Source organism: Gigantopelta aegis, chromosome 9 (assembly GCF_016097555.1).
Source record: "Gigantopelta aegis isolate Gae_Host chromosome 9, Gae_host_genome, whole genome shotgun sequence".
Taxonomy (NCBI): domain Eukaryota; kingdom Metazoa; phylum Mollusca; class Gastropoda; order Neomphalida; family Peltospiridae; genus Gigantopelta; species Gigantopelta aegis.
In genome coordinates this window covers 81,693,023-81,720,768 of record NC_054707.1, presented here as the reverse complement: position 1 = coordinate 81,720,768, position 27,746 = coordinate 81,693,023, and the positions used below count along the sequence as shown (strand labels likewise).

The 27,746-nt window shown below is 35.0% G+C and overlaps 1 protein-coding gene across 1 annotated transcript in view; it reads left to right on the top strand.

Moving 5' to 3' along the window:
• The window catches only part of LOC121381786 (cysteine--tRNA ligase, cytoplasmic-like), a 270,786-nt gene that overhangs the window by 158,508 nt on the left and 84,532 nt on the right, over nt 1–27,746 (top strand). The gene's annotated exons all lie outside the window — the stretch shown is intronic.

Here is a 27,746-nt window from a genome sequence, read left to right as displayed (position 1 = left end):
AAAGCAAGAGAGACAGCGAGAGAGAAACAGGAACATTTTGTTCAATATTACATTATGATTTGATTTGCTAATCAAACTTTTGAAGAAACAAAGCAGAGCTTAAATGGTCATATTGGTGGATCTGAGACGGTTAGAGCTTAAATGGTCATATTGGTGGATCTGAGACGGTTAGAGCTTAAATGGTCATATTGGTGGATCTGAGATGGTTAGAGCTCTTCATAAAACAAAGAAAAAACCCAAAACGTGTTTCTGTGGTATATAATACCCTAGAAGACTAAATGGTGTATCCGCGGGTGTAGACATACCTCCAGTTTGTGTGTGTGTGCAGCCTGCTAAGTGTGTTTATTTACGTACTTGCAGCATATGTCCCACGTGTGGGTTTCAATCTGTGATCCTATGCAACTGAGAGGTGTGTGTTTTCGCAGGTGGCTCAATCCCGGAGGCCTTGTTTAACAAATACTGAAAAAATATTTATCACATTCCGAGCAGTGATGTATTACGACACTTGTCACATATTACACTGACTTTCATTGCTTGGAAGATATATCAGATAATAAAGTCTGGAAATCGGGTATTTGGTAAAAAACAATTATATAATAATTCAATATTTTCTGTGGTAGGTACCTGATTTTTTTTTTTAATGGAACTATGTTTCACTTATAGAATAATAGAATAATACAGTATATGAAAATATTAGTAAAGAAAACAAATAAATGCAGTGGCTTAATTGGTAACCTTTTATATATATTTCAGTGAGAGACATGTAACCACCGATGCAATATAAGATATTTTTAATCACAAATTGCTTAACATACCTGTAGGCTGCATATAAAGAAGAATGAAAGTATTCTATTTAATCTTATTGTTTCAATGTCTGCATAAAAAGGGATGTTTCATCTTGAGTTACACAACAACAGGATCTTATAATTATAATTTTCTGTTCATCTTTCTGTCCAATACACTTTCAACCATAATATGTGGAATACACATTTCAGCTATCTGAACTGTGTCCAGGATTAGAATTAAACTAATTGTTATTGATTAGTGACAGAGAAGTAAGTGTATTTATTATACCTCGATCTCGGGGTGGGTGGGTGGGGGGGAAGCTCAGTCAATAGAGTATTTTCCTGAGATGTTTAGGTCTTAGGATCAAACCACCTCATCGGACCCATTGGGATTACTTCTGTCCCAGCCAGTAACCCGCGAGTGGTATATCAAGTCATGGTGTGTGTAACCCACGAGTGGTATATCAAGTCATGGTGTGTGTACCCCACGAGTGGTATATCAAGTCATGGTGTGTGTACCCCACGAGTGGTATATCAAGTCATGGTAACCCATGAGTGGTATATCAAGTCATGGTGTGTGTAACCCATGAGTGGTATATCAAGTCATGGTGTGTGTAACCCGCGAGTGGTATATCAAGTCATGGTAACCCATGAGTGGTATATCAAGTCATGGTGTGTGTAACCCACGAGTGGTATATCAAGTCATGGTGTGTGTAACCCGCGAGTGATATATCAAGTCATGGTGTGTGTAACCCATGAGTGGTATATCAAGTCATGGTGTGTGTAACCCACGAGTGGTATATCAAGTCATGGTGTGTGTAACCCACGAGTGGTATATCAAGTCATGGTGTGTGTAACCCACGAGTGGTATATCAAGTCATGGTATGTGTAACCCACGAGTGGTATATCAAGTCATGGTGTGTGTAACCCACGAGTGGTATATCAAGTCATGGTGTGTGTAACCCACGAGTGGTATATCAAGTCGTGGTGTGTGTAACCCACGAGTGGTATATCAAGTCATGGTGTGTGTAACCCACGAGTGGTATATCAAGTCATGGTAACCCATGAGTGGTATATCAAGTCATGGTGTATGTAACCCATGAGTGGTATATCAAGTCATGGTAACCCATGAGTGGTATATCAAGTCATGGTGTGTAAACCCGCGAGTGGTATATCAAGTCATGGTGTGTGTAACCCACGAGTGGTATATCAAGTCATGGTGTGTGTAACCCACGAGTGGTATATCAAGTCATGGTGTGTGTAACCCACGAGTGGTATATCAAGTCATGGTGTGTGTAACCCACGAGTGGTATATCAAGTCATGGTGTGTGTAACCCACGAGTGGTATATCAAGTCATGGTGTGTGTACCCCACGAGTGGTATATCAAGTCATGGTGTGTGTTGTATTGTCTGTGAGAAAATGCATATAATTTAAAAGATCCTTTGCTGCTAATGGAACAACATGTAGCATATATCCCCTGAAGATTACTTGTCAGATATTAATGTTTGACATCAAATGGCCAATGATTAATTAATCAATGTGCTCTAGTAGTATCATTAGATAAAACAAACTTTAACAGTACATCTCTCCACCGAGCTATTAAAACTCACTTTGGGGTTGGTGCCAGTGCTGGGATGCGAACCCACTACATATAGCTTTTAAAACCTCTACATTACTGAGTTGCCTGTGAAATATGTGTGCACTTGTAGTAAACCGTGCCTGGCCTATCAGGTGTGGGAGATGGGATCAAAAGAAAAACAAGGTACAACATGGTTGTCTGGAGCAGGAGGAGTGTTTATTGTTTTAACACTGAGTCACAGTAGAAGCACTTGACGAGAAATGCCTGTCTTTGTGGTGATCCAAAACCAAAACACAGAAAAGCTTCACTAGAAACATAACAACCTTTACATTTCTAATTCCACTTAAAATCACAGCTTCTAGTGCTTGTTGGCGTAAACTGTTTCAGTTTGATTGTGTAGTATAGGACAGGTTAATTTCGGCATGTTATATATTTGTATGCTGGGAACCTGCTGATTCTGATGTTTATTATACAAAATAATAAAATTTCCAACAAAGCAAAAAAAAAAAAAAAAAAAAAGTAAAACATGTAACAAAGATTGTTCTCTCATCTGTTTGTTTTTTGTTTCACTTCACAATTATTGACATTTTCTTGAACATACAAACCATACTCTAGGGAGAGGGAAAGTTGAACGTACAAACCATACTCTGGGAGAGGGAAAGTTGAACGTACAAACCATACTCTAGGGAGAGGGAAAGTTGAACGTACAAACCATACTCTGGGAGAGGGAAAGTTGAACGTACAAACCATACTCTAGGGAGAGGGAAAGTTGAACATACAAACCATACTCTGGGAGAGGGAAAGTTGAACGTACAAACCATACTCTAGGGAGAGGGAAAGTTGAACGTACAAACCATACTCTGGGAGAGGGAAAGTTGAACGTACAAACCATACTCTGGGAGAGGGAAAGTTGAACGTACAAACCATACTCTGGGAGAGGGAAAGTTGAACGTACAAACCATACTCTGGGAGAGGGAAAGTTGAACGTACAAACCATACTCTAGGGAGAGGAAAAGTTGAACGTACAAACCATACTCTAGGGAGAGGGAAAGTTGAACGTACAAACCATACTCTAGGGAGAGGGAAAGTTGAACGTACAAACCATACTCTAGGGAGAGGGAAAGTTGAACGTTTATTTTGTTAACAACACCACTATAGAGCACATTGATTAATTAACCATCAGCTATTGGAGGCCAAACCTTTGGTAATTTTTACCCATTGTCATTGTGATTTTAGTGAATCATTTCAGCTGATATTGAAATGTACAAGCTAGCTAAGTGGAGAACATGTTACTTCATCATGACATCACAGCTGAATATAACATCATGTTAGCTAAGTTGAGAACATGTTACTTCATCATGACATCACAGCTGAATATAACATCATGTTAGCTAAGTTGAGAACATGTTACTTCATCATGACATCACAGCTGAATATAACATCATGTTAGCTAAGTTGAGAACATGTTACTTCATCATGACATCACAGCTGAATATAACATCATGTTGACTCATCTTTTCTGGATGATTGGTAACAAAACATAACGGAACACCATGTCTCACATCGGTAACAAAACATAACGGAACACCATGTCTCGCATCGGTAACAAAACATAACGGAACACCATGTCTCGCATCGGTAACAAAACATAACAGAACACCATGTCTCGCATCGGTAACAAAACATAACGGAACACCAAAATCAAGAAATGTTAATGAACATAATATCTTCCTCACATTTGTCTTGTGAATATGGTAAATCAAGAAATGTTAATGAACATAATATCTTCCTCACATTTGTCTTGTGAATATGGTAAATCAAGAAATGTTAATGAACATAATATCTTCCTCACATTTGTCTTGTGAATATGGTAAATCAAGAAATGTTAATGAACATAATATTTTAGCCAATTTAGTGAAGTCATACAATTCGCTAACATTTCATGACATTTAAAAAGACATATAACAGAGTGTTCTGAAAAACCTTTAAAGATAAAAGATAAAAACTGTATTGCCTGTAGACATTCCACATACAGAAGTGGATGCAAAACATATGCACAAACAAGATACATACAAACAACATACTATTCTATTGACTAAATAAGGATTAATTATGGAGTGGAGCGGATAATTTTGTTATGCTCATATACCACGAAGGTTTTGAGCATGTCCATCCCAGATTCAGTCTCTGGATAGCCATGAGCCTGATCCGGGACAGATCTAATTATGGCCAATACATGGTTGAATTTATTTTGTCTGGATAGCCAGGGGCCTGATCCGGGACAGATCTAATTATGGCCAATACATGGTTGAATTTGTTTTGTCTGGATAGCCAGGGGCCTGATCCGGGACAGATCTAATTATGGCCAATACATGGTTGAATTTGTTTTGTCTGGATAGCCAGGGGCCTGGGGACAGATCTAATTATGGATACATGGTTGAATTTGGTCTGGATAGCCAGGGGATCTAGATTAATATGCCAATACATGGTTGAATTTGTTTTGTCTGGATAGCCAGGGGCCTGATCCGGGACAGATCTAATTATGGCCAATACATGGTTGAATTTGTTTTGTCTGGATAGCCAGGGGCCTGATCCGGGACAGATCTAATTATGGCCAATACATGGTTGAATTTGTTTTGTCTGGATAGCCAGGGGCCTGATCCGGGACAGATCTAATTATGGCCAATACATGGTTGAATTTGTTTTGTCTGGATAGCCAGGGGCCTGATCCGGGACAGATCTAATTATGACCAATACATGGTTGAATTTGTTTTGTCTGGATAGCCAGGGGCCTGATCCGGGACAGATCTAATTATGGCCAATACATGGTTGAATTTGTTTTGTCTGGATAGCCAGGGGCCTGATCCGGGACAGATCTAATTATGGCTAATACATGGATAAATTTGTTTTGTCTGTATTTAACTGAACACACAACAGCTATTAATTAAACCAAAAGAATAGCAAAGAATAATAATTAGTTAGCATGCACATTACTGCAATTAAGATGTCTGTAAGCTGCAGAATGTCACAATTGGTCAAAAAAACTTGGGCTTATTCGTTTCCAGTTTCTGATATGACGACCTCGCTAAAATTTTATGTCACTAATATGTCATTTATTTCCATTTCACAGAATTTTAAGATTGCTAATATTTTATGCTAATATTTTATGATTTTCAGTTTTGGAGCAGGAAGCCAAAAAGACCACAGGGAAAAATTAACAAATTTGTTTTTAATTCTACCCTGATGCATGCATGCTGTTCATGCATATCTCATTTCTGTCATTGTGTGATAATTTACTCTTTGTGTGCACAAAGGATCTCCTCAGTTAAAGTTTGATTTAAGATCTTTCAAATTCTGTTAGCCTTGTGCTATATGCAAATTTTATTCAACAAACCAACTGACGTTGCACTATCCATTTGATAAATTGATGTGTTGGAACATCTCATAGGAGTATCATTTATCTCCCTTGCGTTCTTAACTGCCAATTAAAATCAACTTAAAATCAATTTCCCGTCCTAAGACGGTGTAGTCTCATGAAATATGGAGTTCACTGTGTATTATTCAGATACAAATTTAATTTAGCCACCGATACGTCCCTAACTCAGAGATCAAAGCCCATACAAAGATTGTGCGTGAAGGCTGTTTTCCATTAACAGACAAATTTGACGATTTTATTAAGAAATATCACAGTGGCATCCTCTACATTGTGGACTAAGCTAATTCGAATGTAGGGCCTATGCGGTAATTACACAAGTGTTAAATCTGAGCGGTCCTACAAAGTGAATGTGACAGACCACTGCAATATTTGGGTGTCGCAATAATGGGCTATTTAGGAAATTGTATTTTATATATGTGTCGCAAGTGAAGAACAGTTTCCAGGTTTACAGCCTGGATGCAAATGTTTCTGACATCAAAGGATTCCCAGCAAATGTCATTACAGAGTGTTTTTAATTATTTATCAAAGGAAATGGGTTTTGGCACATGGTAATTAACAACTGGGGTTTGGTGGGGCTTCCAGAATGGAGCTGTTTGAGTTCTTTGCAAGATGGGCATCAACAGTGTCATCCAGAGCTGGATGCTTGGTATCTTGGTCATGGTTCCATGTCAAAGTAGAGGTTTTCTCTTCTGTGTATATGAGGTAACAGTAAATAGGTCAGTCTGCTCAGTTAATTACTGCCCCAGTTTGAAGTGCATCATTTGTTTATACTAAGACAAAACAAGTTTAGCAATTTGGTAAGCGTACATAAATAAAAGAAAACAAATCATGAATTTAAAAATGAAATCAGAAACTGGATTTAATTGATGCAGTATAATTAAGTAACAGGAGATTTTTCAATACAAACTGGAATGCATAGTGAGAATGCAGCTTAGTTGTATTTTAAAGTATAATTCAGTTGTACCAAATTGCTAAATGTTTTTGTCTTAGTACTTACTTCATCCTTTCATTTTAGCATGTCTTTTCATTGACAATATTAAATATTATATATGTATAGTAGAACCTGTTCAAACAGCCATCTTTATTAAATAGCCACCTGTCTTAAGAGACCTCCTTTCTATTCTTTCACACCATTTGTGTACATTGAATCATGTATAGTAAGTAACTGGCAAATGAAAAGGTCACTTTTCAATACGCTATAAGGTGGCTGCTTAAAGTGAAAGTTAAAATTTATTTTGTTTAATGACACCACTAGAGCACACTGATTTATTAATCATTAGCTATTGGATGTCAAACATTTCACAATTCTGACATATAGTCTTTAGATGAAACCTGCTATGTTTTTCCATTAGTAGCATGAGATCTTTATATGCACCATCCCATAGACACGATAGCACATACCATGGCATTTGATATACCAGTCATAGTGCACTGGTTGGAATGAGAAATAGACCATTGGGCCCACTGACTGGGATCGATCCTATAGACCAACTACACTACTGGCATTATTCTCTTTACCTATCATTATAAGCAGGTCCTCGCTAATAAGCAGTTCACCCTTATTTGCAAATTCAGTATATGATTAAATGCAAAATGGATATATCAGAAACTATCCACAATAACAGGTGGTCTTCAATAAGTAGTTCACCTTTATTTGCAAATTCAGTATAATATATGTTTATGTGCAAAATGGATATATCTGAAACTATCCACAATAGGCAGACTTTCTTTACAGCAGGTATGACTGTACGTATACGGATGTTATAAAAAGTCAATACCTAATCCACGACAGTGTAATAATTGGTCGGTGGGGCCAACATGTTCTGACATTTCTCCTCTATATTGTCTCCGACACAGAACACCTACAGTACAAGACGTAATTGCTTAATGAACATTGCGCGTCTGTTTTCTCTAATGCAAGCTGACTTAATCAAGCCACAATAATGATTTTTTATTAGCAATTTTTTTGCAGTTATTAATTTAGCCGGATTTCAGATAGTTTTACAGTGATACTTTTTAGATTTCAGCCCAGTCAATTATTGGGAAGGATAGAGAATTTGTTACCAGTGATTTGGCATAATGTGCATAGTATTGGAGACATTTATACGTGGGATATATTCTTGTTTACCTGTGTCGAGGATATTTATTTAAACAAGAGTTGCTGGTGTGCCCATTGGGCTACTTCTCATTCCACCCAGTGCTCCACAACTGTCTGTGTGATGGTGCATATAAAAGATCCCTTGCTGCTAATCGAAAAGAGTAGTCCATGAAGTGGCGACAGTGGGTTTCCTCTCTCAATATCTGCATGGTCCTTAACCATATGTCTGATGCCATACAACCGTAAATAAAATGTGCTGAGTGCGTCGTTAAATAAAACATTTCCTGCCTTCCTTAAACAAGAGTTAAACCTTTCAGGTTGTTAGGATGGAATATAACTTTTTAATTTTCAGTTAAATTGCCATCTTCTATTGTTAATATGACCACCTACTTATGCCATGTGTTAAATCAAATTTGAGTAAATATATTTGAAGACAAAGGTTGAATGCTATCTGCTTTTCATATTTTGCTGTATACATGTACTTCATTTTGAAATAAAAAGCTGGAATATATACATTATATATCTAGTTGAGTTAACACAATCATGGCTAATACTAACAGGCATGGATAGAAAACAAAGGAATGTACCAGTATGTTTCAACTTTAACAACACTTCAGCATATTATAGAAAACTATATGACTATGACGTAGTAATTTTGATTTTCCGTCAATAGTACATATATATATATATATATATATAAGAAAGGAAAGCTGCTGTTGACACGTACATCTAGGCTACTACTGCCAATTAATAGCAAGATTGAGTTTTTTTCATCTTCCACAGACAGACAGCACAAATGAATCTCACCACAAAGAAGGTTTCTTATTATGACCCCAGGCTATAACTGGGGATACATAATGGTCAGCATATAACATTACTCTAGTATTTCAAAATTGTGCTACTTTCTAAACAAATAATTACGGCTTTTTTACAAGTTTGTGTGACATTTTTCTGGTAATTGATCCATAATGAGGTATCAATTTCTAAACATGATTCTGATGTATTGATCTTTGTAAACCATGATGAAAATAACAAAATCATAATTTTTTTTGTAACTGAGGTACATTTCAACTGTAGATATATCTTTGAAAACAGTACTTAACATAATAGGAATTGAGTATATGTGCAGCTGGGTAAATAGGAGGGAAAATGGAACCAAGAAAACATGTTTGACCAATTTACAGATAATTAACTCCTCTGTGGTCAACTTGCTATTAGTATTTAAACTGTTAGTGAGCCTTATAAATCTGAACATCAAAGCTGTTACCATAACCAAAATTTGCATTTCTGCACAAAGCAGAATCAAAGAGATGTTTTGACAAGGTTGTGACTGCTACCATGAAACACTGTCATGAGTTTTGTCTTCAGTAGGACTGCCACTCTGCAGAAAGGTCCTTCCTTACATTTATGTAGGACTGACACTATGCAAAAATCCTTACATTTATGTAGGACTGACACTATGCAAAAATCCTTACATTTATGTAGGACTGACACTATGCAAAAATCCTTACATTTATGTAGGACTGACACTATGCAAAAATCCTTACATTTATGTAGGACTGACACTATACATAATATTCTTCCTTATATTTTATGTAAGAGGACTGCCATTGCATACAAATCCTTCCTAACATTTCTGCAGGATTGGCACTATGCAGAAAGTTCCATCCTTACATTTATGTAGGACTGCCACTATGCAGAAAGAAGCTTCCTTACATTTATATAAGATTGCCACTTTGCAGAAAGATACTTCTGCAGAAAGATCCTTACTGCCACTTCTGCAGGAGAACTTAAACCTGCACAAGTTGTGTCTCAGTGAATTGTACATAGACAGCTGTGAAGGCTCATGTTATGTAATAAAGTTATCAGGTACACACTGTTCTAAATTGTTATTGTGATTTCCAAACAGATTCCAGAATCACACCAACTCCCTGCTTGTGTTGTTGTGATAAAATGCAAAGACAATATTATTATATAGGTGTTACCGTTCCACTGGCAAGCAGCAAAAGAAACAATATTATGTTGTGCCAAGTTTTAGCATTTAGCTCTCATATTTATCACAGTTATACATGTGGATGTTCATCGCAATGGATTTTTTTTTTAAAGTGATATTAATAAATTAGGTTTTACATAAAAAATGCCCCCCCCCCCCCCCCCCCCCCCCCCAAAAAAATAAAATAATAATAATAATAATAAAAAAAAAAATAAAATATATTGATTAGTTTTTACACATTTAATTCTTCACAATTCTTGTTTTTAACACATTCTGTTATATGTATGGTTTATGTGAAATATTGTGCCCTGGTGTCCATATATTTAGAAACAATTGGTGATAATTAATTGGTATTAGTTTGAGCTTGCTTGAATACTGAAAAACTATATCATGTAAAACAGTTACAATTTTGTTATCATCTTAAAAACTCTGGCTTCTTTTAATATGATGTCTGTTTTACAAACACATCTTCTGTGTGACATATTTTATGTGGCTGGAGCAGCTCCAGAATCCATAAATATAATTCAATACATCCCACTTTACAACACCTAATTTCCATGTCTTTGTTTTGGCTCTTCTTCTTTTTTTTCAACCAACCAGTCTAATCCCTTATCTGGGTGCTGATCACCAAAAGAATTATAACATTTTTTGACATAAAGTCATTGATTGAATCTCCCAAAGTGGCCTCTTTTACATAATTGTAAGCAGATTATATCCCAGTTTATTGAAACATTTTTTTTACTGTCGATGCAGAAAATTGACCACAGTTATAAAACCTAGTTCGGTAGTTGTGATATGATCGGGTTTTCTTCATATTCACCAGTAATTTCTTGTCTTAATGGTGACAGTGGTGCAAATAAACGATGTGAGTTTGTTCATATGGTGTCTGATATTGAACAAATCCTAATCTGGAATTGGTTGTTTAGACAGTAGTTTTCGGAGTTATTAACCTAGTTCAAGTTTAAAAAACACAAAATGATGAAAAATGGCAATCTGTTCATCTGCTTATTCTTTAATTAATTGTATTCTCTACATATTGAACTCATTTTTTTATTGTGTTGTTTTGTTACAAGTTATTTGTGCAGCTGAAGTCTTTATTAAATATTGATGTTACATTTTGGTGTGGTTTTTACAGTACCATCCAACAATCATGTGTCAATTTGTTTACAAAAAATAAAAAGCAGAAACAGGATATATAATGAGATGGCTACTATAGCAATTAGTTGATGTGTTGAACAATGTAGTTTCAGTATATTTGCAGACAAAACTACAACACAAATATTCCTCTTTTTTTGAGAAAAAAATTCATGTTTATTTTTAAACTTTGCATATCTATGTTATTTGATGTACAAGCAAATTTAAAGTAATCACTACAAGGTACATTTTAAAAAATTTTTCTCTAACATTTAATACATGAATTCTAGATCTCTATCATGGATTCATTTAATACATGAATTCTAGATCTCTATCATGGATTCATTTAATACATGAATTCTAGATCTCTATCATGGATTCATTTAATACATGAATTCTAGATCTCTATCATGGATTCATTTAATACATGAATTCTAGATCTCTATCATGGATTCATTTAATACATGAATTCTAGATCTCTATCATGGATTCATTTAATACATGAATTCTAGATCTCTATCATGGATTCATTTAATACATGAATTCTAGATCTCTATCATGGATTCCCTTTGTGGGTGGCACTTGTAAACATATTTGTGTGTATTGAGCTGATATTGAAAATAAAACATGTTTGACAAAATACTGATTTTATGCTTCGGCTAGAGGCACTTGACTTTTATAAGAGTCCGGAGTATGTGCCATTGAACTGTTTTTCAAAACATCTTTAATTTCTTCCACATGACCAGAGTCCCCACGAACCTCCCATATTTTCTGCTTCAAACCGAGCTCTTTTGTATGAAAAGATCAAAATGTCACCGCTACCCTCGTCATTTCCAGCGGTGTTGAAGTTGACATTTTTTATGTGTTGAAAGCATGGCAGGCATTGTCTGCCTTGCATCAAGCAGTGCTTCATTTCACAAGCAAACACGGATCACTGCATCTTTTAAAAAAAAAATCACAAAGACTTGACAACATCTTTTTTCCCCCTTTCTCCCTCCCTTTCTATTAAACTTTAGGTATTATTGACATCTGACTGTATTCCAAGCCGACAGGGGAGAAAAATAAATTGACTAAATGGTCAGCTGTAGAAGAAAAAAAGAGAGAGATGAGAGATATCTTTGGGTGCCCCAAACCGTATTGGCAATGACTTCCTGCTGGTTAGGGTGACAAATGGAAGGCGGCTGCACCACCTCAGGGCAGAACGAGACAGTGTGTACACGTGCTAAAGGAGGAGGCGAGTGGAAGTGAGAGGCGAAAATGAACGGCCATCAAGAGGTGGATTTGAGGAAAATGCATGCAAAGATTTCACTGAAGGCGGGCGTAATCCACCAAGTATTATGCTGTCATACTGCTGTTGGGAGCTAATCGAAGCGTTTTGACAGTCCGTTTCCTGTGCACTTGTTAAGAGTACTCACAAGGGCAGGTTCTGACTATGCAATTTCAATCATAGGCAATTCAAAGTCGGGCACATTTGAAACACAGCTATAGGATGATTTTTTTTCAGTCATGTTTTTTAATGTCATTATATAAAGAAGGTCACAAAAAAAAGAATTAGGTTAGGCTTGAAGAATATATTATTTTGTGATTGTTTTTTGTCGACCTCTGTTTTCTGTTGACCTCTATTTTATCTTTATATTAATGGGTTAAAATGTATTTGTTGTCTCTATATTAATAGAGTTGAAATTATTTGTCTAAAAAAAATTAATTTTCAGATGGATTTCCGATGAAATAAATTAGCCTATATACATATATAAAGTCTTTTTACTGGAAATTGGTAGAGCACTGGACTTTCGTACTGTCCATGGTTCAAATCCTCTTAAGTGGAAGTTGATTTTTCTGTTACATACATGTACAAGTTCTATGGCTGTCACAGTGGGCTGCGTTTACAAAAAGTTATTAATGTGCATTTGGTTTAGATGCATGCATTATTCAGAGACAAAATAATGATGTGTATGGGTGGCTGGGTTTTCTAAGCTAGTCTTTTCTAAGCTAGTCTTTGGAGAGGCAGTCTTCCTATTGGTGGTGCAGGAGGGATGAAACATCCTGTTATATAATCTCCTAGGGGAGTGGCAGTCCTCCTAAGGACATAGGCAGTCATGATTGCGTCAAAGATCTAACATTCCTTCAACGCTGCCTTGTGCAGAGATACAATTTTGACAATGGAATATGGTTTTATTGTAAATTATTCGATACATATTCATTGAATGAATTTCCAAAGTGTCCTTATTAAACAGTGGATACAGAAAAGTATACTCCAGAGAAAGATATTTCAAACCCCCCACCCCAAATTTAAACAGAATTTTTTTTTGAAATGACAAGTGGACTGGCAATCACATGATAAAAACAAAATATATTTTAGTCCTAAAGATTGAAAATCTATCCCAGACTGTCACAAAAAAGGCTTTTCTCCACCACTGTGGTATATGTACCCTTTATATCACGTTTGACTACTGCAATAACAGGAAAATTGAAACTTTACACGGGGATCATATGAATGACATAATATCTAATTGCTATTCACACATGACATAATAACCAGATAGAAATAATATCACCCAGTAATTGAGACATCTCTCATTGCTATTATACAGTGCATATAAATCATCATCAAACGGAGGCGATGACACATGACTGTAATTGCTCGATTGTTGCTAATACTGTTTTCTACTAGACAGATTCTCATTGTCTAGTCACCTGTAAGTCGGCCTAGGTCATTGTATTACGTGGACTGGCAGAGCTGGGCCGGCTGGACTGACCGTCAATTGATTTCGTGTAATTATTAGCTGGTAATTATTAAGTAGTCTTGGGAATTGGGTTTATTTCCAGTCTCCACTACAAATGTGGCTACAGAACTAGGGCATGGAGGTGTTAAAAATTATCTTCTTCACACAAAGGTGGCTAGAAATTAAATGTTTCCAGGGACTCTTAAAGAAAAAAAGAGAAAAAAAGCGAGACTGGAATTTCGTGGAATTAATTGTCTCGCCTACCATAAATGTATTTTTGTGCAGAAAAGTCTATATTGCATTGTGGTATTGGCTACAAGAAGAGAAGAAGCTGAATGCGGAACAAATGAAATGTTAAAAACAAACAGCTTGAAGTTGTTGAAATGTGAAAAGTACCTTTTGCTTGAGATAATACATTATAGTAATTTCACACTGAGTTTACACGTAGATTGACTTATTTTAAAATATATGTCTGTAAAGTAAATATTTATTTTTAAAAAACCCAAAATATTTCAGGGCCATAGCTAGCGGGGTCAACTGCCAGAAACAAATCCAGAAAGCATTATAGAAACTTAAAGAAAATTCTCTTCTTAACTATTTAAGGAGTTTTAAACTATTAACTACTCAGTTGCTCCACCCCCCACCCCAAACAAAAAAATCCTAGCTACGGCCCTGAATTTGTTTAGCTTAGCTTAGTAACTAGTTTAAAGTGTCCATATACCACTAATGTTTCGAACACACCTATCCCAAGTCCGGCCTCCAATAGGATCTGGGGTCTGACTCGGGATAGGGATCCTGCATTTGTGTATTCAATAGTGTTCATAAAAGCAACCCCCAAAAATATATTTAAAAAATTAATAAATAAATTTAAAGAAAATTAGCGTACACTATAAAGTGTTCTGTGTTCATAAATTTAATACCAAAGAAAGGTAGGAATGTGTCTACAAATATAAATTGATTGTTTGAATCAACAAAAAATATTGTTATTATGCAATATACTATAACTGAAGTGGGGTTATGGAATTAATTACACAATTTTAAAAGAATCTGGTGTTGGACTAATGTTCCCTACCTACTTAAAAAAAAGTCTACAAATAGTCTGGCAGTTAAACGTGGAGTGATTTATGTTCTAAGCATAAATATTTTGACATGCAAGCCATCATGGCTTTGCCATTCTACATGTGTAATTGTAGTTTTGTTTTTACGTCAGTTGTTTTTGTCTCTTTTGTGCATCTGTCGTTAAATCAATATAAATCAACCTAACTTTATTATTTGAGTAAGTTATCCAACAGTAGGAATATAGTGATAGAAAGTGCAGAAATGTTGAACATTAAGTATATATGTAGTATTATTGGTCTTGCAGCCATTACACTTGTAAAATGTTGTGGGTTGTTTTTTTAATGCATGGAAATATTGTAACTTGCAATTTTCTTTTCATTAAAATTAAAATATTTTCTATGGAATATTCATGACTGTTGTGAAAAGAAATATCTCTCAAATCGTGCCCTGTAAATGATTATTGCCGATGCGATACTGGCAGTCACGCGAATGTGTCACCGTATTTTACCTCCAGTGACACAAGGTAATGGATGCGGGGAGCAGTCAGTGTGAAAGTTTAATCATCGCTTTCTGATGAGGCTTAAAGTGTCTTTAAATTAACCTGCTAATGTAATTTGGGTGATTATTTCAATATTGTAACCAACTTTCACAGACCATTAGCAAACCTAACGGTGGTATATTGTCCCCAAGATGTCACAGTTCAAGAAAGAGTGATGACACTGAATGGAAGTTTTTTTTAAAGAAAACATTGTTACTGTCGATTTGTTTAAAACAAAGATAAAAAAAGAACAGAATTCATTTGTTTAAAAAGTAATTTAAGCATCATGACAATTTGTTTTTGTAAATTGTAAATGTTTTTCTGTTACAAATAGTTAACTTTTTTATTTAATACATGTAATCAAAAAGAAAAATAATTTTGTCAGTGTATTTTAAGTATGATCGACTCACAAACTTAAAAAAAATAAAATTGTACATATATTTTTAATGTGAATTAAAAATTAAAAGAAAAATTTGGTTACAGTTAAAAGAGTTTTTCTAAATGTTTGGTAAATGTTTCCAGAAATTCATTTCATGACTCTGAACCAGGTTGTGTTTGAACAGAAAATGTGTGTTCACGCCAAGTGCGGATCTTGAGACTAATAAATGACCCTAATTAGATTTTCTGTCGTATTCAACACATTTTTATCCCAAACTGTTGGGCTGCGTAGCAAGGGCAAATCCAGTATTGGTGAAAAAAGAAAAAGAAAGCAATTTTCAGCTGACTGTGCAGTGGCAGAATTTTAAAGCATTTGGTTAGACCTAAAGTCATTCATTCATTCATTCATTCATTCATTCATCCATTCATCCATCCATCCATCCATCCATCCATCCATCCATCCATCTATTCATCCATTCATTCATTCATTTGATCATTCTTTTAGTATGTTATTCAATCATTTAGTACTTTTAGCTTAATTTTGATGATTATATACAACTAAGGTTCAAGCATGGTGTTATGCCCCTATACCTCGGCTATCTGGGCTGTCTGTCCAGAACAGGGGTTAATGGTTAGTTGTTGGTGGTTAATGAGAAAAAAGTCTATGTAGTAGCCTTATACCCTGCATTGCTGAGTCATTAAAACTCACTCAGGGTATTGGGGGGGGGGGGGGTCTAGCTCAGTTGGGTAGAGGGGACAGGACATAGCCCAGTGGTATAGCACTCGTTTGATGCGCTGTCAGTCTAGGATCAATCCTCATCCGTGGGCCCATTGGGCTATTTCTCGTTCCAGCCAGTGCAACATGACTGATATATCAAAGGCTGTGGTATGTGCTATTCTGTCTGTGGGATGGTGCATATAAAAGATCCCTTGCTGCTAATCGAAAAGAGTAGCCCATGAAGTGGCAACAGCAGGTTTCCTCTCTCAATATCTGTGTGGTCCATAACCATATGTTTGATGCCATATAACCGTAAATAAAATGTGTTGAGTGCATCGTTAAATAAAACATTTCCTTCCTTCCTTCCGTTGGGTAGAACTCTCATGTGAGGTGTTAACTGTAGGATCAAATCCCCTCAGTGGACCAATTCTCTGACTGGATTCTCCTCCCATTCCAACCAGGACTGGTATATAAAAGGGCATGGTATGTGCTGTCATGTTTGAGAACTTGCATATAAATGATCCGTTGGAAAAATGTAGCAGTTTTCATTTTTAAACTATACATGTTAAAGTTACTTGATGTTTGGTTAATGGATAAATTTGTTCCATTGGTGTTGTTAAATCAAACAAAGTGTTTAGCTCCCAGAACTGGAATGTAAACACATCTGATGATGGCTTTACCGCTATTAGCACTGAAGTCAGTGACCAAAATTAATTCCCACAGTTTAAGTTTATAAGAAACTTCCCTTTTGCAGTCCTATGTCATAAGTGATGAGTTGTATACAAAATATCACTTTAAAATTTTCTTTTTAAATCCCAAAATTCATTGACAAATAAGCATAGAAAAACCCCAAACCTGTCCATGTTGCTGATTTATACATGTATATGTAGTCAATGAAGTTTCATTTGGCAACATGTACTTAATAAAATAAGTCCTTCGATTTGCAACCCCAAACTCCAGCTCAGATGAGCAGCCTATGACAAAACAAGACGAATCATCTGGCCACAACCAAGAACAATGAGAAAAACACTCTGTGTTGAAAAGACAACCTGCTCGTGACCCCTGAGTTGATGGATTCGTAGACCTCCCAATTGGAGTTTCAGTGAGCATTAAGAAACTAAACCGAGAAGAAGAAGATTTGCAACCTTATTCTCCCATTACAGTGTTTCATCATTAGATTCCAATAATGGCTTAGACCAATATAGACATAAGATGCTGCATGACCGTACAGACTCTGTCTAAGACCAACTTCAATCTGTATTGCATTTCAGGATGTGTAGGTAACTGTTGCAGTAGGTCAGACTTCCAACTATCAATAACATAGACATAACACATTGGTCTTTGAGACCCCACCTAACTCAATACAGTCCTATTTCACTGCAGTCATATATATATATTTGAGGAAGTCGGACTTGGAACTGTGTTGACATAAGATATAGATCTACGGCCTAATCACAGTCTGTATTCTGTTTGATGATATAGGTTTGAATAAAACCTGCATGGAATGGTTAATAATGTTGGTTTAACACGCTGGTTTATAAAGACATGTTCTTATATTGATATATACAGTACAACCTCTCAAAACCAGACCCTCTGTAAATTGGAATTCCCTCAAAACCGGATGTTTTTCATGGTCCCTTTTTAAATATCTGTGCAGAAAAGAACCTCTCTAAACCAGATACCTCTTAAAAATGGACTTTTTACTTGGTCCCAAGGGTGTCCGGTTTAGAGGGGTTTCACTGTGTGTGTGTGTGTGTGTGTGTGTATATATATATATTTATGACCTTGACTGTGAAAAAAAAAGTGCAGAGACGAGGCATAACATTTACAGAAAACAATTAAAATGGCGTCATTTTGAATTTCAATGTTGTACGTGTTCGGGACCCATTAATGGATATTTTACGTATGTTTCTCCACAGACTGAACAGCACATACACTACTTTTAAAACATAAGTGATGGAGCACAAGTCAGGATGGGAACAAAGCCCATGTGGCCCCACCAAGGTGGATTGATCCGTTGATCCAGTTGAGCACTCTAACCCTGAGCTACATCCCATCTCTGCATGTTAGAGTGACAATTCTTGCACCGAAAGCGTCGGTAATTGCGCAAGGAAGTGGATTGACACCATAATCGTATCTTTCATTTCCGTATGTAGTTGCGGTTGTTCACTGTATCTCGGTGCTCCTTTCACTTGCCAATAACAAGTTGCCAGTTTCAAATAAAGCAATCTTACACCATTCAAAGTGTGAACACAAGCCACTGCCTCGCTCATATTGCAGGGCCCACACTGGTGAATGGCTGATCGATGGGCAAATGACATGTCGTACTGGGCACCTGGAGAGTGTCACCAAAATGCTAATAATTAATAAAGAACTGTTCTTTAAAATATATGTGTATGTGTGTGTGTTGCTGTGGTAACCAAAATAACTAATTATCTGAATGTTTTGCAGGATGCTCCCAGTTTGAGGGTAATTTTTAAAATATATTTTTAAATGTTACTTAAAATTAATTAGCTTTAGTTTGTATAACAGCAAAACCAGTGTTGTTCACTTTATTTAAAGGATCAGTCACAATTGTTTGTATTGTTACGAACATACAAACTGTATGGTGATGGTTTTTGGGGGTGGGGGTGGAGGTTAATGCCAGAAGAGGGGCATGATGGCAACTTACTTGTATCAAGGTTTCATAAACAAAACTGATTTCATGGTGGCACACTAGCAAAATAGCTAAGGCACCACAGTATTTTTCTTGCCATCACCAATGCCTGATTTTTGGTGCACAACAGCAAGTAAGGAGGGCCACTATGCATTTACCGTCATTTAATGCCAGTGCATGTGCTGTCCTGTATGCATATAAAAGACATCTTGACTGCCGTATAGTAACGGCAGATTTTAAAACTTGTTCTGTATGACTAAGTAAGGAAGAAAATGTTTTATTTAAAAATGCATGTAACACATTTTTATTTTACAGTTATATGGCATTTGACACATAGTTAGGGACTACACAGATAATAAGAAAGAAAACACCAGTTAGCAGCAAGGACTTTTTATATGCACCATCTCACTAACAAGATAGTACATACCATGGCCTTTGGTATACCAGTTGTAGAGCATTGACTGGAGCAAAAAACAACAAGATCAATCATGCATCAGGCATGAGAGTGCTTTATCACTTTCTTGGTATATTGTTAAACAAATATTCATTTGCTTTCTCATCAGTTCTGTGGTTTGGAATTTTGTTGTTCTCTTCATTAACAATTACTCATATTAGATCAATTTTTTTAAAGCTGCCCTAGAGATAAATAACCGTAACTAGAACCAGTCAAACTGCCACATTTCTTGTATTCGATAAATTCATTAGTATATTTCCTTTATCAGCTCCACTATCAGTTTCACTTTTCATATCACAAGTGCAACTAAAATGTCGTAAATTAATTATTCAAGATGGAAAATGATATGCACCTAATTAATTTTGCGGCATGGTATATCGTGACAGAATGTGGTATACAGTTTCTAAGGTCACTTTGAGTCTATGATTAGACCATTGATTCTTCACTTGGCGTAACACAGAAAATTGGATTTGGCTGCAAATTTGACGACCACCGAAGTCTGTATTCATAAAGACACTACACTAAGCTCTGATTGCCTTCGTTGTTCCATGTAACAGAGCTCTTTGATGCAGGTCAAATTCCGCTATTAATTCAGCAGGGAAGAATGTGCTTACATAGGTAATCAAAAGTGGTCTGACGAAACTCAATTTCACTCGGTTTGTAATTGAATTCTTAAAGTGAAATGCAGTCTTGTGGGAAATGAGTAATATCTTAAATGTATATGGTTTCTTCTGTGCAGAGTGGAGATCTAGCAGTCATGTGCAGTTTTCGCACTTGTCCATGATGGGTATTGATCACTTTAAGGTGAAATATGATGCCAAATTTTTGTGAATTGGGAAAAAGATTTTTGTTAGTGTCGCTTTTATAGATTTTTCGTTAAAGTGGGTGTGAAATGGCTTTGTTTTTGTGATTGTAGAAATTGTAAATGGTAATTTGAAGCAAAAAGCATCAACATACAAAAAATTTAATAATAGTATTCGAGATAAATGTTATTGTAAAATAATATTTTAAGACACTAACATTATACAACTAAAGAAAACAATACATTAATAAGGGTAAAATTAGCTCGGTATAAAAGCTAGTATATTTATTTGTAAAATTGGTTTGGCAACTCTTTTTTTTTATAGGAAAGGACGTGAATATAGGCATATGAAAAGTAGACTTAAGAACAAAATTACCTATTATTGCTTTCCATGGTTAATATATCCTTTTAGTAACACAATGTACATGTACATGACTGTACAATTTAAAAAATTAAACTATGGAACAAGCTGTATGGAAAGCAGCATTTTCAATGTCATTGTTTTATTTGGAACATTTCATACCGAGACATTTTCTTCATTTTGTACATCTATCATAATTTTATTTCATTTGTCTTGAGGCGGAATTGGGATTGAATTGCATTGACCAGTTTGAGTTTGCAGCAAACATCGTAGCTGACCAATCACACGTCACGTGACACTGCTGCAGGTGATGTTCCTACATCACAACATTAGCAGCCAATCATTACTTGTGTCACAATAACAACTTGGCTCAACATCACTGTGGGCAGAATTCTACCTGAACAGTGGGAGACTTGGGAAGTCATCACTGTACAGAGCTCTCTGGCAAGGCATGGGGACTAGATAAACATTTCTCTTATTGAACTTCTGCTGTGTGAAATGCCTCATCTGTTACTAGCGGTGATATCTGTTGGTGTAATTAAAAGACATCCAGTCATATCATTGGTTGCTTGAAATACCGATTTATGAGGATTTCTTTCAAACTAAGTTATAGTAAAGACTTTTTTAAAGTGTAAAAAAAAAAAAACTACTACTTTTTTTTGTCAATTTTGATAAAGATTTTATTTATGTGAAGGCACTTTGGCCTTTAAACAAAAGTATGAAATACAGGGTAGTATATCTGTGTACAAAAACCCACAATAGTTAATTCCTATCCTGGACAGAGTATCTGGCTGAGGCTGACACCAGTGCTCAGGATAGGTGTGCGCTACAAGAGCTTGTTCTGAATGTGCATGTAAAACCCTATGACATGACATGACAATATTTAATGCTAATGGAAAGTCATTTTGTATGAATAACTAGTGATTTTTGCCAACTGCCTGCTATTATATTTTTATATTACTGAATTGCCAAAGAACTATATGGGGTTTTTCCTACTGTATGTTGGGCAGTGTCTTGCTCAGTTACATGTAGTAGAGTGCTCACCTAAGGTGTTTTATGTAACAGGATCAAACCTCCCTTGGTGGATCCATTATCTGATTGGGTTTTTTCTAACCCACAACTGGTATATCAAAGGCTGTGATATGTGCTGTCCTGTCTATGGGATAATGCATATACAAGATCCCTTGCTGCTAATGGAAACATATAGTGTATTTCCTCTAAGATTATATACATGTTAGAATTATCAAATGTTTGACATCCATTAGCCAATGATTGATTAATCAATGTGCTCTAGCAGTGTTGTTAAACAAAACAAACTTAAACTTTCAATGTCCAATTAGATATTTTATGCTGTTAAGACAAATAGCGCCGGCTTTATGATTTAAAATTTACTGATAACAAATAGATTTTTTTGTCTTTGGCTTTATGATTAGAACTTTACTTTTAAGTAATATATTTTTGTTTTAAGTTACTTTTTTAAGTTACTTTTTTTAGTTACTTTTTTAAGTTACTTTTTTAAGTTACTTTTTTTAGTTACTTTTTTTTTGCAACATCTTTAAAAACCCAAACATCATGTGCAGAGTGATTTAAATTTCTGTTCCATTTCCTTTCCCGTCATACGAGCCATAACTAGAGGTGTTCTAACAAAGCTAATCATATAATTGTCACACATAGCATCTGATAACCACCTTTTTTATTCACACAAATACGTGCAGATCTTGGACCGAAAACTCAATTTATTTTACAAGCGTATGAATCAGAGACAGTCCTGTTATATAATTCAAACACGATCAGAATATCTGGCATGGCAATTTCCTCCCAAAACATTGGCCACCCGTGATGATGGGGATATTTCTCCGTATTGGAATGCACTCTCTCTGTTTGAAGAAAACATAACTTAGTGGTCAGCTTCATTATTTCATAGTTCACAGAGGCACAACGTCACGTTTCCAGCACACAGACTTTTTTTATTACCCCTTTTCCTGAATCCAGAAACAACACCCACTAGAGGTTCATGGTGAAAGAAAAATTCCTCACAAAATCAATAGCTTGCTTATTAGTGGAATTATTTTCTGATGACCTCGATTTTATCAAGACACCCCCCCCCCCCCCCCATACCATGATTATTGGATTGACTACAATGTCACATGATTGATTATCACATAACATTGATTATTGGTGGGTTTGTTGTTTGTTTTTTAAATAGTTATTTAAAATGGTGTAGAATAGTGATGTCATTTCGACCACATTTCAGTTCAATTATTTTTGAAAACAATTAGTTACAAAATATTTAGTATTTGTTTATATGGGCAGAATGTTGTTATGTTGGCTTTTTAAATGAAATAAAAATAAAAATAAAAAACATTTTGCATACATGAATGTTTTTTTTTTTTTTTTTTTTTTTTTTTGACAATGCTGATTGTATACCATAATTTTTTTTATAATGTTTTTTTTTAACAACGCTATGAGATTATTATTGCATGAACATGTCAAACACTCGAAAGTATTTTTACAAAAAATCACATCATAATTGGAAATCTAAATCTGTTAGATATTTCATTGACATATTTGGTGAGAGTGTAAAGCCTGACAAATTTTGGAAATATTTATTCACTGACATGCCATGAGACGATCAGATTGATTGTATGGATTTCCAATAAGATGGAAAAGCGTGGCAATCACGGCGGGGCGAGTGATGAATTCTGTCCCTTTGATTTGGCCCAAAAGTCATATCCCTGTGTTTGATTCGTGCCTCAATAAACATTAGTCTGTGATCACTTTCTTTACATATTTGCAGCAGCTAGCGTGACCAACATGAATCACTTTTCTTTGATTTTCAATAATTAAAGAATATCTCTTGTCCCACCCAGAATAAGGCAAGGAAATGCTGCCACATTATAGCTCTGTAGGACGGAGCATATTAACAGTCAAACAGAAGAGATGGCTGTCTCACTTCCGTGTAATTCTTATTCACTGATACCCTTATTCACTGATATTTTTTATTTGCTGATACATTTGATTGGTTGATATTTTTACTGACTGATAATTTTATTCACCAATATTTTTATTTGCTGATATTCTTCTTCACTGATTCTATTCCTTTTACTGATATTCACAAATACATGTACTCTTATTCAGAAATACTCTTATTCACTAATATTTATTCACCAATGTTTTTATTCACCGATATTCTTATTAGCTGATATTCCTATTCACTGATATTCCTTTTCACCGATATTCACGATGATTTTATTTTCTTAATATTTGTATTCACTGATATTCTTATTCACTAATATTTTTATTCGCTGATATTCTTGATTTACTGATATTCTTAATTTACTGATATTCTTATTCACTGATATTCTTATTAGCTAATATTCCTATTCACTGATATTCTTAATTTACTGATATTCTTAATTTACTGATATTCCTATTCACTGATATTCTTATTAGTTAATATTCCTATTCACTGATATTCTTAATTTACTGATATTCTTAATTTACTGATATTCTTATTAGCTGATATTCTTAATTTACTGATATTCTTATTCACTGATATTCTTATTCACTGATGGTCTTATTAGCTGATATTCTTAATTTACTGATATTCTTAATTTACTGATATTCTTATTCACTGATGGTCTTATTAGCTGATATTCTTAATTTACTGATATTCTTAATTTACTGATATTCTTATTAGCTGATATTCTTAATTTACTGATATTCTTATTCACTGATGGTCTTATTAGCTGATATTCTTAATTTACTGATATTCGTAATTTACTGATATTCTTATTCACTGATGGTCTTATTAGCTGATATTCTTAATTTACTGATATTCTTAACTTACTGATATTCTTAACTTACTGATATTCTTATTCGCTGATATTCTTAATTTACTGATATTCTTAACTTACTGATATTCTTAATTTACTGGTATTCTTATTAGCTGATATTCTTAATTTACTGATATTCTTATTCACTGATGGTCTTATTCTTTGATATGCACTGATAATCTTACTTATTAATGTTCTTATTTACTGACATAATTCCACTTAATTTGAGCTTTTTTATTAGTATGAAAACAGGCTATTTTAAGTTTACAAAAATTATAGAAAATTCTATATTTGGCTGAAAGTAAAAAAGAACCACTGAGTTAACTTTCTTGAATAATGGTGTAATCCATGTTATTTTTCTCGACTGTAGTTTTGTAGTGTATGTCACAAATAATCCTTGTTTTTGAATTTGGAAATAACAAGATATTGAGTTTGTGAAACCACTTGTTTTTGGGAACCAAAGTACTACTACATGAAATATTTAAACTGTATAACAGTAAACCATTTTCCTGTGCTTACGTGAAAGTTTAAAAGTCAGAATAATATTTTGTACTTGTTTTTGGGAATACAAAGTATACTACTACAGTGAAATAGATTTAAACTGTATATAGCTCGTAGTAAACCATTTTACTGTACAGTTAACCATAATCTATTTCCTCTATTACAGTATATTTGTCTAGTGTATGACCTTTATCAAATGATGTTTATAGAAGTCAGAATTTACAGTATATTTGTCTAGTGTATAACCTTTATCAAATGATGTTTATAGAAGTCCAAATTTACAGTATATTTGTCTAGTGTATAACCTTTATCAAATGATGTTTATAGAAGTCCAAATTTACAGTATTTTATTTGAGTAAATATCAGAGTCATTATCTCATTAGAGGTTTTTATTAACAGACACCTGAAATCTGTGTATTTCTCGTTCATAAAGTAGATGATTACATAATAGACCTGTCCTTAATCAGCTTACATATACCAGTATGTATATATAAATATGTGTGTTACTGATGTATTTCAATTGGACTAGCTGTACCAGTTTTATTTCTGACAAGGTTATAGGGATGTCCATGAAATCCCAATATAACTGTATTTCAATTTATCTTTCTGGTTTCAGACAGCCTTTAACATTATAGGAAGTCATCAAATTCAAATAATGCATAGAAAAATGCCAACATCTGGTAGGGAGGGGAGTGAGGGGAGGTAGTTTACACTGATCCAGTCTGAACATACTAAAATATGTCTAAATAACATTGTAATGAATTACGAGCTACATTCTTGTAAACGTTTGAGAGAATTTCTTACAGTAAAAACAAAGAAACAAAATACTCATCCAAATCCATATTTGGTTCACCTTTCAAACCAAGAATTGTAAAGGGTGGATGACACATATTCTGCATCCTCCCAGTTTTAGAGTTTGACAAGCAATGCCCCTATCTCCACCCTACTCCCACCCATATCCCCACTTTAACACCTGTGTAACACTTAGCCAGCATAAACTGTATACGGTTATCGTGAATCCAGTTCCAAACATTTGTGTTCTGCATTTAGAACTCAGAACCTTATAAGGACTCAACGTTTCTAGTGAAGCAACTTGTATGTATGCCTGTTAATTGGCAATTTGTTTGTTCATTTCTCAATTAGTATTTCCTTCAAAGTTTGCCTATAAAAGGAAATTTGGACATACAGAAAAAACAAAAATCTCCGCATACCCATTTTCTTTTCATCTACAATTAATATAAGTGTAGAAAAGGAACCATTTCACCTAACACATTTGACTAAAATTTGGATCCAAGTTTTAATGACATGTCTTTAATGACAGGTGTGTTTATACAGTATATAGTTTAAAACACATTTGCACATAGAATCTGGACGTGTGTCAAGTACACTTTTGACTTGTGTTTGTTATAAAAGAAGCCATATGTGGACAACTGATTGTTATGCAATGCAAGGTGCCGTTTTAGACTGGCAGTTTAAAATACATACTGTGGATATAATACAGTGAATAAAGGAATGTTGAATGACATCCCAGCACAAAAACACATCAGGTATTGAGTATCAAAATTAATATAATACAAGTGAAATTTAAACAGGTGCTTCATATACATAGTATTTTATAGGCAGTTTAAAATACATCTTTTTTGGTACATAGAATAAACAAATATCATGTGATTGTTATATAATACATTTGGTAAGATATGGTTACTGTAGTACATGTATTGTATGCAAGTTCGACACCAATTATTTACTTACAATTCATTTCCAGCTGGTCACTATGGTATTATAACAGAAAACCATGCATGTAAGCATTTGAAAGCATGATAACCTTTTCTCCTAACAACCCCGGTAGTTGGTCAGCACTGCTCTTTACTTTGTTCCTCTTTGTGGTGATTAATTGGCTCCTTGGCATGGCAGGAGCCTAACCAGGTGGATTCTGTCCCACAGGGGGGTCTATCAGTTGGCCAGTGCTTGAGATGGCATCATGTGGAGTTGTTGTCATATCATGATCACTGGTTACATTATCTAATTAACTACTGGTATGCTTGACCTCAGCACCTGTTAGCAATAGAACTCTGTTGTAAAGGAAGGGAGAAGACATTTTGTTTATGGACACCTCAGCACATTTTGAACTGTAGCTGTTTGGTGGTCAACATGATGTTATGGTTGTTGTGATGCTTGTTGTGACATTTGGTCAAGAAGAATGGCAGTCTGCTATTGTGAAATATGCTACTTGTAAAAAAACACAGGAAAGGAGTCTTTTATATACTGTTTCTCAAAACCGGACCATCTGCATGTAAACCAGACATTTCCTCTAAACCAGACGTTTTTCATGATCACTTTTTTAAAATATGAATACAGAACAGAACCTATCTAAACCAGATACCCCTTAAAACCTGACTTTTTACTTGGTCTCATGAGTGTCCGGTTTCGAGGGGTTTCACTGTACAAACAAAATAGTACATTCTCCAGGCTTTTATATTGCAATCATGGCACACTGGTTGGGATGGATGTATGTATGTATGTATGTATGTATGTATGTATGTATGTATGTATGTATGTATGTATGTATGTATGTATGTATGTATGTATGTATGTATGTTTAATTATATCCATAATGCAGTGTATCAATTTAAGGTAGCCGTGTGACAACACATACGAATGTCAATGTATACATGTCATAAAGACATTGATTCT